The 11682-nt window shown below is 41.4% G+C and overlaps 1 pseudogene; it reads left to right on the top strand.

Moving 5' to 3' along the window:
- Positions 1-10773: 10773 nt before the first annotated feature.
- On the top strand, positions 10774-11455 carry LOC147462646 (uncharacterized; annotated as a pseudogene).
- The last annotated feature ends 227 nt before the right edge of the window (positions 11456-11682 follow it).

The raw sequence follows: 11682 nt of genomic DNA, 5'->3' as shown, positions 1-11682 counted from the left end.
GGCGGCGAGAATGCGTCAGCTAGGGCTTCTTTACTTCGTTCTTGTTTCAACAAAGAGGATTTTATTGGGATGCTTGATGCTCCAGAGGCAAAACACTTGAAAGACGCAATCACTAAGAGAGTTCTTAATGATTTTTCTAATATTGTCACTGATCTAGATGTTCAGGATATTTGTGATGTTGTTGGGATTAGTACGAAGGGCTATCAAGCAATACATCAAGTGTTAAAAGATGCATTAAGAAGTCGAGGAGTCACGGAAAACCTATTCCTAGTTCCTCACAGAGTGGCGATTGCCAAGAAGGTGTCAAATGAAGATGTTGTTCACCGATTAGGGGACTACTTGTATATTGAAGACACGATGCCTCTTCAGCCGCTCCGTAGCAAATCACAAGGAAGGAAGGGCCGCGGGAAGGGAAGCGGTGCTGTCTCTAACAGTGTGTTACGGACCGAAGGGTTTGTTTACACCAAATTCAACAATCTCTTTGTTGACTTGATACGATTGCAGCAGTCCATGGCTATTTTCTACAATTTGAGTGATGCAGGTTAGTTTAGGGTTGCCTACATGCTCTATGATGTGTCATAACATGCATTCTGAGGCTTTATATTGTTGGCAGTTCTTGAAGGAAAGCTTGTGTTCGTGCTGAAGTTGGATGAGTGTGTAATTGTTAAAGGGAGAAAGTTGGAGAGAATGAGCATCACGCTTATGAATGAAGCCCTAGCTTATGCCAAGCAATCTTGCAGTTCGAGTGAAGCGACAAAGCCCTCTTTTAGTGTGCAATCAGAGAAGGATATATGGTGGCTTGGTGCAATTGAAGTTCCTAAAGAGACACATGAAGTCCTTGCATGGATTTTCAGTAGAATCCCATGGGTCACAGAGGTCATTAAAGCTCAAATAAACGGTGAGAAGCTCATGGTTCCCAGACGTGGGGAGTTTGATGATGAACGGCATTTAGGTGGTGATCTAAAGACCATAAAGTGCATGCTTGGATGCATACAAGGTGCAAATTCTTTACTTCCCTGTCCATTCCGTGTGAAAGGGCATAAGACAAGTCGAGCAACTCAAGTGGAAGGTCAAGACAAAGATAATGATGACCATATAAATAGGGAGTGGCAAACTTCGGTTCTTTCATGTGATATGCTATAGGTGCCCAATAGAGATAGCAAAGATCCTGGGTGGAACCCCATAATTCCCTTCTCCCTCAACAATGTTCACTTTTGTACATTGCATGCGTTTATGTGAATATTTGATAGGATCCTAAAGCATCACATTGATTATGCTTTCACAATGAAGCCCCTTCAACGGTCAAAAGACTCCTTGCAGGGGGTGGAGACGCTCCTTAATGAGATTGGATGTCACCGATCAAGGGTGAACATTATAGCAGAGACTTGTAGGGAGAAGACCTATGAGGTGGCACAGAAGGTTTCCATGAATGGAGCCAAGGCACGTCGATTTTTCAAGAAGATGTCAAAGTCTCCAATGCAGGTATCCAAGGCAAGTGTCGATCTAGCAAGTGAGAAGCGATGGGAGTTGTGGATAGATTTGTGTTCATGCACGACGGACAAAGATCCCAATGTGGAGGTTGCTAACCAACGCAAGCTAGTATGGTCATCCTTTCAAAAGGTTGTGCAATTGATGAATCTTTCAAGCACCACCGTTGAGCAGCGAGAGGAGTTCAAGAAGGTGCTTTATGAATTCACAAAGGCCGCTAAGGATGGATGGTCTGAAAGCAAGATTACACACTACATGGTTTGTTTTAACGGACTTAATACATATGCAATGTTTGAAAATGCAACTTTTCTATTGGCTTATCTCCTTTTTGGTTGTTTTAGCACATTCTCTATGCGCATGGTGCATACTTCATGGACCTCTATGGTTAGCTTGATATATGGAGTACACAAGGCATGGAGAAGTCCCATTATTGAGCAAAAGGAGTGTACTTCAAAAATACTCGGCATGGTGGTGGTAGTTCACACTCCAACTACCTCCAAGAGATGTTTAACTGGTTTTTTAGGCACACGTTTGGGAGAACTCGCACTATTGAGAAAGCAAGAGAGTCAATGTTAGCAAAGTAGTTACGCAACGCCTCTCGTATTGCAACATCCAAGAAGTGGAAACGCTCGCAAGCGTCCCTGGGCCATGAAGCTTGGCGCGCAACTAAGTATCGAAAAGGCAGCGTTTGGGCGTCGCGTCAGCCCTCCACTTACCATTCTTCTTGGGAGTGACTACAATAGGTAATACCCATTCGGAGTTGGATACTGGATAGATGAAGCTAGCCTTCAAGAGTCGATTCACTTCCTGTAGAAGAGCCTTTTGTTGCACAGATCCTAGTCGCCTTAACTTTTGAGCCACGGGTTTAGTCCCTGGTTTCAATTCAATTTGATGCTCTATTACATCTACACCTCTTATTTGTGAGTAGTCAGTGATAAACAAATTGGGATACCTCCTTAACATATTGATGTAGGACCTCTTCTCCTCACAAGTAAGATCTTTTGCAAGCATCTTCTCAAATCCTTCTTCAAGGTGGTGGCATCTTTCATCCCCTCGTGTGTGATTGTCTGTTGGCTTTTCTTCTACTGGAACATCTTGAGTGTTGGCGTTGAATACAATTCCCATTACCTCCAAAGAAGACTCCTCTTCACTGGTTGATGCACTGGTTGATGCTTCCTCATCACTTGAGTAGGGACTCTCCTCCTCGCTCTCTTCATCTGCCGTGGTTTCATAGTTGATATCTAGTTGCTTTCCTTCTCGCCAATCATACACCACCGGTTGACCCTTCTTAAGAATCAAACGACCACTTCCCCATTTTTGATCTGAATTCACAGCAATGAGCCAAGGCCTCCCTAGGATGATGGGATAGCCCTCCCCCTTAGCTGGCATGACATACATATCCACTCGTGCATCTATGTTACATACAGAGACTTTTACATTTTCAATGATCCCCAAACACTTCACACTTGAGTTGTTGGCTAGCCTAGCTTGACAATTAGAGGACTTTGTAATTTCAAGCCCTAACTTGTTCATTGATTTTTCCGTGATCACACACATTTGAGCTCCACCATCAACATATACATTAGAAACCTTTTTACCCCTTATGTAAGCATCCACAATGGGTTCCACATCTTTTTGTAGCTTTGAGGCCACAACCTTAATGGAAAGATTTGCTTTCTTTTTTGGAATTCTTGTACTTACCAACTTTGGCCATTGCCTTCTTACTTTGGCTGATAGGTGTAGAAGTTGAGGCCATGAAATGTTTGGCTTTTGGGTTTGTAAATCCTCCAAGATGTTGTAGGGCTCTAGTTCCTTTCCCAATGGGAAGTCGTTGATACCAATTTCCCTTCGCCTTGATCTTTTCTTCTTGCTACTTTCAGCTTCTTCCATCTTTGACTTCTTCTTCTTGTCCCTTCTGGCTGAATTTGTTCCTTCACTTCTCATGTCTTCATCCTTATCATGTGCTCTTGTGCGTTTTTTTGCCGGCATAACATCAAAGTTTAGAGTATGCTCATCTATTACCTCTTCTAGCTTGATGATGTTGACTCCTCTTTCTTCCTCCTCATGTGGGACGGGAGGTATATTTGTTGGTGGTGATGGTCATCGAAGGATTTGTGGGCCTTGAGCTTGTTCTTGTTGCACAGTGAGAGGAGGCGGTCTAGGGGGATATGTCTCCCGGAAGTCGCCTTGGATGTGGACAATTGTTCATACCATGGGCCATTTCATTGCAATTCCAACATCGCAACTCTTGAGCTTGTCTTTGTTGATTGTGATTCCCTTCTCTTGGTTGTCGTTGTTGAGGTAGGCCTTGTACTAGATTCAGAGTGAGGTTCTCAAGCTGTTGAGTTAGCCTTTGTAAAACCTCTTTTTGAGAGTTATCTCCTATTTGTGAAGATTGTGCAAGAGGGGCCCTAATTGGTGCTTCCATGGTTTGTGAAGACTCCCTCTCACTCACTTCATTCAAACCCCTTGCTCTATGTGCTTGGAAGTGTAGTTTTCTAAACTTGATGATGGCTACCTCGCGTGCTTCTTCGAAGGTGGATGGGAATTTTAGCTCTACTTTAGCCTTTAAAAGTGGATACAAGCCAACCATGAATCTCTCTTTTTTTAGAAAGTTAGGTGCACCACCATGATTTTCTAATGTAGCCTCCCACCTACCCCATAGATTGACAAAGGTTGCTTCATAAGAGGGATAGTCTTCAAGTGATACCTGCTTATGCCCAATAAGACATTTCCATAGTCCTTCAGAAGTATCACCTTGCCCGAACTTGGAGAGGAAGCTTGCTCGCAGTCTCTCCCAATTGGACTTGATTTGGGTTTGCAAGGTCTCATACCATGCTTTAGCTTCTGCTTTTAGAACCAACGGGAAGGCTCGTAGCTTTACTTCCTCTTCATATCTCCCGGATATGAGATGTGCCATCTCCAAGTTGTCAAGAAACTCTTGCGCATCTTCCCCACTTCTTGCATAGAACGTGGGAAAAGAACTTGACATTTTGTTTAGACTTTTTAAATCTCTTTTTTTAAAGAAACTTTTCTCTTACAGGCCGCACAAGATTATTGACACTATAAATCTGATTACATTAAAAATAAGATGTACACATCCATTGTTAATTCGTACTTTATCATAGGTGGAATAAATGGATTAATTGAAGCATTGATTTCATTGAGGCGAGTGGATCCAAATATCCTCCTTATGATAGACTGAAACCTAAACTTAGTTGCAATGATTATATGAATGGATTGCCGAGCAATAGGCCTAAAAGGTTCATTATTTTGATCATGATTCATGTGCTACTCCTCGTTGTTGGTTTGAAGACCTCGTTCCTTCATATGGCCCTTGAGCACCCCTTCACCGCTCCTTGTTCCTGCCTTTAAAACAAAATGAAAACGTGACCATCAAAAGAAGTTTCATAATTGATGATTGGAAGTATAATTGGATTGGGTGATGCCAGTATTTCTCTAAGTCTTTCTGCACCAAACATAAAAACAATGCGTTGCTGGAAAAAGACTTTTCTATCTATGTGAACATTTACTCTAATGTGTTGTGCAAAATGAAATGGATAGATGGGAACTCCATTGTTCATCACTAAAGAATTTGAAGGTAACTTGGAAATATGTTCCTCACTGGGGGCACCACTTTATGAGGGCGAGCTTTTGAAATGGAGCCTCTAAACCCAAACCAATGGGCCTACCCTCACAAAATGTTCGTAAAGTGGTACGCACACTACTTCGGGCACCACCTTCTTTTGGGAGTGGAGAAGGAAACCAATCAAAAAAATAACACTTGCACTCACCCACCCAAGCAACACACTTTGAAAACCCCCTTACTCTATATACACTTTGGACACTTGAACACCATCAACGATTATGCAACCCAATGCCGTGCATCAAAATGAAATATGCAATTTGTGGAATAGCATTCACCTTCTCCCCATAAGAATACCCATAATACATCCAAACTCTTCCTCTCTCAAGCACTCATCAAAAAAATCATGCGCGCAAGACTTGCCTCTCAAACACACAAGAGAATCACTTACATCAAACTAACACACTTTGCATAGAGAGCTCATCTCCATCTATGCAATGCCATGACACAAATAAAATCACCATGAGAGGTAGCCACATGCATATGTAATGAAGCAAAATAGAGTTGGAGTGAGAAATTTCTTTAGACCAATTGAATAAGTGTGGAGAAACAAACCAATGGTAAATTGAGAATAGAACACTTACTTGATTTCTCGCACACCTTTTAAGGGGAGGACAGACGCTGGCTAACCGTCACGAATTGCGACACTTGAAAGTTTTTGAAGATGATTTCATGATCATTAACATAACCATGAGAGAGATCATGATGTATTTACAAGTTATTGAGGTGCTACAAATGATTTTTTGGGTTGATGGAGTAAGAGATTGTAGAATGGAGAGAGTGGAGAATAGAGTTGCACTTCCTCCAAAGAGGAGGGTTAGGAGGCAGGATGTGAAAGAGGGAGAGTTGGGGTTTTCTCTACTATTGATCAAGAAACAACATGAAGTTGAAAATATAGGTGTGTGTGTCCTTGAGTCTCTCCAAGGGGGGCTATTTATAGTTGTGTAGGAGTGGGATTATGCTACACTTAATTAGAGTAAGTGATTAGACCTAATTAAGTGTCCTTTGACCACTCATTGAATATTGGACATAAAAGGGACTATTTATTCACCAAAAATATCATTTTAGACCGTGAAGGCTCCATAGGGGTGCATAATGTAGGTGGGCCCCACCATGAGTCCCTACGGGTGGCTACTGCGGGGTATCTCAACTTGTCTGTCTTGGCATTTAGAAAGCATCTTTAGGTTGGTCCCATCACATGCAAGTGACCTTGAACACTCATTGCTCTTCTAGAAGATGAGTAGGGGAAAAAATAAGATCTCACTCTCTTGATTTACTTGATTTACAGTTCCCTTTTGCTGCGAATCTGACAGATTTACACTATTTTGACCATAACTTTTTACCTGTAGCTCGGAATGACATGCTTCAAAAGGCAAAATTGACCTTCCCAACATGTTTGATATGAATTTGGACTATTCTTCACGCCCATGCACCAAGGAATTCGGTTTGGAAGGTCCACACTAGGCTAGGGAACCTTTTGCTTCAAAGTCTTCTTGTATGGGCCCTTTGCTTGTATGCATCCAAGGGGAATCATGCTTTTTCAAAAGGCTATGATGCTTTAAAAAATAGAGGAGGGCCCAATATTATTTTATTGTGAAAAGAATATAAAATTGGAGTTTTTTTGAAAGGACAGAAACTATATGTATATTCTTAAGAGATATTGGGCCACCTATGTAGGGGGCATAGAAGACTTGTAGAGAGGGACCATAATCTTTGGTAAAGACAAGTGGAGAGTTGATTTCCATGGGAATTTATCTATAAGGAGTGGAAGATGGATATATTATTTTGCTACTACTAATTCACAAGAGGTAAGAAAGTTTGGGGGTATATAGTTGGTTATTGTATGCTTATTCTATTTACAAAGCAAAAAAGAAAAGGGTGGTAATATAAATATATGACTAAGGTGAAATTTTTTAGAAGAGTATAATGTATGTGTCGCCACAAAGGTTAAACGAAGAGGGGGAATTTACTCTAGATAACTTAATAGCATAGAAAAATATATACACATATGAGGAAGAGGACGTTGAGTAGGCTGACAAATGTTGCAAAAAGATGGTTACCATTTTATGCCACTCACTAGTAACAAATGGACTTCCAAGGAGCAATATTTCACTACTACATGCTTTGAACTCAAGGGATGCTTTGGACTACCATAACTTGAGTGATGGAAAAGAGCCCATTGTGCAGTCGTCAGAAATTGCAGAAGAGGAATTGGGGTCAACATTTCGCAGATTGCCAGAGAACTTGTTGCTACAATTGGATAATTGTGCAGGGGAAAACAAAAATCGATACTTATTTGCCTATTTGTCAATGCTTGTTGCAAGGGGTGTTTTCAAAACCATCCAGCTGGGATTTTTAATGGTTGGGCATACACATGAGGACATAGACGCCATGTTTAGTAGGTTTTCAGAGAAGTTGAGAGTTACACAAACCTATACTTTGCCACATTTGATGGATACATTACGAAACAGCTCATCTTCATCTCCAGATCCATTTTTTCTCACAAAGATCCCCGATTTCAAGCAATATTGTGATGGCTATCTTTGTGATGGACAATACATACTTGTTGGACATTCCAAACCGCTTCAGTTCAGGTTCTTTATGTAGGATGAGACACCAATGATGCAATATAAGGCACATGTAGGTGTATCAAGTTGGAGTGGAAGTATTCGCCTTTGGAAAACAGACACAGAAGGCAAGCCAATGTTACCACATGGAGATCCACCTCTAGTACAAATGGCGGAGTATGTCAAGGCCCACGAAGAAGTCATTTTGGGGCTAAAGAACTATATAAAATTTTGGAAAAATTTAGGGAATGGTTCAAATATTCCGCGATATTATAGACCCGTGATAGATTATTGGAGTAAGGTAATTGAAGAGATTGGAAAAGAAATCATATCAGAGGGAGTCTTGTATGAAATTTTTTGGCCAAAAACTCAAGAATATTCTCACCTACAAAGCACTACAATGAATTTGCAACAAGGAGCAGAAAGATTCCTAGGCCTTGAAGAGTTGAACAATCATTTTTGTGGGCCTCAACGAGATAGGCCAAGGGAAGAGTTTGACCCTATGTCTGATGTGCACCAAGGTGACTTTCTTATGCTTCTTCCGAGTGACACAGAAATCTATCCAGTGTGGCTTGCAATGGCTTTATCTGACATTGATAATGAGCCTACATCACCAAACTACAGAAAACTCTTGATTCAATATTGGGCACCTTGCGCAAGAAAAAGTGGGATGACAGATACTCAAGCTTACAGTAATTGTTGGAAGGGTTATTGGGCTGTCAACTATAAGGACCCACAAGTGTGGGAAACTATAGATGCAATTGTTTGGTCCTGGAGACCCAACAAAGAAGGACCATTTTCTAGAATAAAGATTCCAGAAAGACATGCTCTAAAAGCCAAAGAAGGCCTCACTCATGCACATCAGCCACACTTGGATCAAAGTTCAGATATGGTATCCAATGTGGAGTAGAATTATGTGGAGCTTCTATTGTGACTATACTAGTCAATTTGTAAACAAAATCTTTTTTGTATCTTCCTTTGTTTTATGTAATTTATAGTTATTATTCAAATCCATGTGTTGTACATCCTCTTGACTTTTGGTGTTTATCAACACCACAATCCTATGAGATTTTCACTTTATTTACTAGCCACACACCTCAATTTTTCCCACTTTAAGTGGAAAATTCCCAAATTACATGAATTCGGTCGATTTGGAGATTCCCATAATGTGAGATTTTTACCAAAATACCTAATATGGTCTTTTGTATGCATGAAGGGAATCATTGCAAGATGTAGAAGTATTTCTTGGAAAAAGGCAATGTCCAGAGGGCATGTCAAAGGCTTGGCGTAAGAGAACAGTTGCAAAAGCAAGTAACTACACATTGGTAGGTGAGGATCTCATGCTTTATGGCAAGGATAGCATTTTGAGAAAAGTGTCGTACAAAGAAGAGATAGGCTTGATTTTGGAGTACTGCCATGAAGAAACAGGCCCTCAAGGCAAGGATCAGGTTGTCTTTTCTATTTTGAGAGCAGGTTATTGTTGGCCCTTTATGATGAGAGATGCTTATTTTTGGTGCAAGTCATGCCATGAATGCCAAGTGTTTGCAAATCGAAAGCTTTTGGCTCAGCCTCAAAAAGCTATAATGTCTGCAGATGCATTTGCAAAATGGGGAGTGGATGAAGTAGGTCCAATGCCAAGGACCAACAATGGCAAAAGGTATATCCTTGTGGCTATGCACTATTTGAAAAAATGGGCGAAGGCAAGAGTGGTAAAAGATGTAACAAGGGGAAGAGTGGCCTCTTTTTTGTATGAATAGGTGTGTTGCAGGTTTGGAGCTCCTATGGTTATTATTTTTTATCGTGGACCAGGGTTTAGGGGAAAACTTGTTGTTTCTCTCATGGAGAAATTGAAAATTCAGCATAGGCATTCTTCTCCTTACTACCCACAATGCAATGGGCTGGTTGAAAACGGCAATGGTCAAATTGTGAAGATGCTATCAAGTATTCTAGAGAGCATCCCAAAGAGTGGAACTTGGACTTGGAAAAGTGTTTGTGGGCTTATAGAACTGCATGTAGGGTGTCAACACAGTTTAGGCCATATGAGCTTGCTTATGGAAAGGAAGCTCTCATGCCCATACAGGTGCAGTTGGATGCCTTGAAGTTGCTGTGCAGAATGTAAGGTGCGAATAATGACAAGTTGCAAGAAAGAAGTCTTTCTCTAGAGTTGTTGCAAATCAATAGAGAGAAAGCCATTGAATATTATCTTCAACAAGCAGAGATAAGGATGGAGAAATTTAATAAGAGGCTACCAGAGAAATAGATCAAAGAGGGAGATCTGGTGATGAAGTATGATTCTCGCTTGGATTTTACTTTTCAAAAGAAGTTGAGGGACAAATGATTGGGTCCATACAGAGTGAAGCATGTATTTCCTAATGGCACATATGCAAGACTATGTGACCCTGTATCGGTGCCATTAGGGTTGGCAACTTGGTGCTACTCCAAAGAGTCCAACAGAGTGGAGTTTGGTGAAGGCTTTGCAATGGTTTGAGAGAGGCCTTTTGTGGCTGGCATTTTTGAGTTTTTGATGTTTTTTCTTGTATACTTTGGTCACCATCAAGTGTTGATCAACTCGACTCACCTTGTAGTCTCTGCGTGCACGCAAGGGCTTGTAGGTCGAGGCATTTGGAGCTTGAATTGAGCTTGTGGTAGCATTTTATTAGCTCTTGAGTGGTGGTGTGTGTGAGTTGAAATTTAAGTAAATTCTTTGTGTGGTGCTGAGTTGTCTGGCTGTGTGAGTCTGTGCACGACATCTTTTGCTCCATCAAGCCATAGGTCATTATTAATAAGGTGAACTATGAAAATTTTCCATTAACTGCATAAGGATTTTCTGCTCCACTTCCCCCAAAAAAGAACTTGATTCGTATGCACACACTTATTACGCTCACAATAAAACAGGAAAATAGAAGAGATGAAGTTGCACATGAGTTAAGCCATAACTGGCTCAATCCTATCAAGCTACCCCTAAAATTTTGAAAAAGCTCCATGTGTCCTGCATTCCACTTTTGGCCTTGTCCACACCCACCAAATGCAAGTCCAGTCAACCAAGCAAACAAGCCCCACAACCCACCCGACATGCCTCTCCGCGACCACATAGGCAACCCCCACGCTTTTTGGGCATCCTTACTATCCCTGCATGCATACTTCGATCACCTTGTGAGGAAGATGCTACAAGAGTAGGGTCTTCACATCACTTGCATCATCCCCTACTCCTTGCTTTGGAGCCAAGATGTGGACAACAAGTAGCACATCCCGTGTGTCTCCTTCTACTAGTAGCAACCCCTGATTGCATTTGCCTACAGCATGAGCCTCCCCCTCCCCCATATCACAGCAACGTATCCCAATCTTGACCCTTTCAAAAATGTAGTTAATTATAGCAAGGATGAAGCTTGTGCTAGAGTATTGCTGAATTTTACCCCTGGTGGCCTATCCAACTTTGATGCATGTAGGCTTCCCTTTTTTAGTCTGAACAATGACATGGGTGCAAACTAGCTCAGACACCTCCTATAGATGCAACTGGATTGCATGAACAAGCTCCTTTGCATAAATTGCAACATCATTCCTAATTTAGAGGAGGAAGTTCTCTCACACCTCAACAAAGGTATCAATGGGCCTCCTCTCCAAGCCGATCCTCACTTTGGGCCCCCTCCTACCATCTGGCGCCTTCTTGGTCGGACATGGAGAGGATGACAATATTGACAATAGTACTACTACAACTATGAGCTTCTATGATGAGGACGAGGAGTGTAAGCATTGACTTGACAAGCAATGTTTTCATCAAAAAAATCTAAAATGGATACAACGGTGGGGAAGAAACCATTGTTGCTCAGTCAGCTAACTACCTGCTCTGATTTTCCCAAGCTCAAACTATTGGCAGCTTTCTCCATTTAACACTACAACCCAACCGCCTACCAAATCTATCACATGGTATAGCAATTTGGATCAACACTACAGACTCGATGGCAAATCAAATACTTGTTTTTT

Source organism: Adiantum capillus-veneris, chromosome 2, assembly GCF_014529385.1.
Source record: "Adiantum capillus-veneris isolate H3 chromosome 2, ASM1452938v2, whole genome shotgun sequence".
Classification (NCBI taxonomy): Eukaryota; Viridiplantae; Streptophyta; class Polypodiopsida; order Polypodiales; family Pteridaceae; genus Adiantum; species Adiantum capillus-veneris.
This window is presented reverse-complemented; position numbering and strand designations above follow the sequence as displayed.